Below are 743 nucleotides of genomic sequence, written 5' to 3' on the forward strand. Positions count from 1 at the left end.
AAGCATGGGAACCACCAAAACTAAACCAAGAAGAGATCAACAGTTTAAACAGACTCAGAACACATAAGGAAATTGAAACAATAATACCAAACCTCCCAACTACAAAAACCCCAGGACCAGATGGATTCACAGCAGAATTCTGCCAGACATTTAGAGAAGATCTACATCCAATACTACTTAATTCATTCAAAAAGATAGAAATGGAGGGAGAACTTCCAAATTCCTTCTATGAAGCCAGCATCACTCTAATACAACAGCCAGATAAAGATACAACCAAAAAAGAAAATTGTAGACCCAAATCCTTAATGAACATTGATGTAAAATCTCTCAACAAAATACTGACAAACCACATGCAGACACACATCAAAAAAATCATCCACCATGATCAAGTCGGCTTTATCCCAGAGACGCAGGGGTGATTCAATATACCTAAGTCAATATATGTCATAAATCATATAAATGGACTCAAAGACAAGAACCACATGGTCATCTCAATAGATGTATAGAAGGCCTTTGACAAAATTCAACATGCATTTATGTTCAAAGTCCTAGAGGGAAATGGACCGGAGGGAACATGCCTCAATATGATTAAAGCCATGTACAGCAAACCCACAGCCAATATCATTCTAAATGGAGAAAAACTGGAAGCATTCCCATCAAAATCAGGAACCAGACAAGGCTGTCCACTATCTCTACTCCTTTTTAACATAGTGCTTGAAACTCTTTCAAGAGCAATAAGACAA

This window comes from Nannospalax galili, unplaced genomic scaffold, assembly GCF_000622305.1.
Source record: "Nannospalax galili isolate Female #2095 unplaced genomic scaffold, S.galili_v1.0 scaffold261, whole genome shotgun sequence".
In the NCBI taxonomy this organism is placed as follows: Eukaryota; Metazoa; Chordata; class Mammalia; order Rodentia; family Spalacidae; genus Nannospalax; species Nannospalax galili.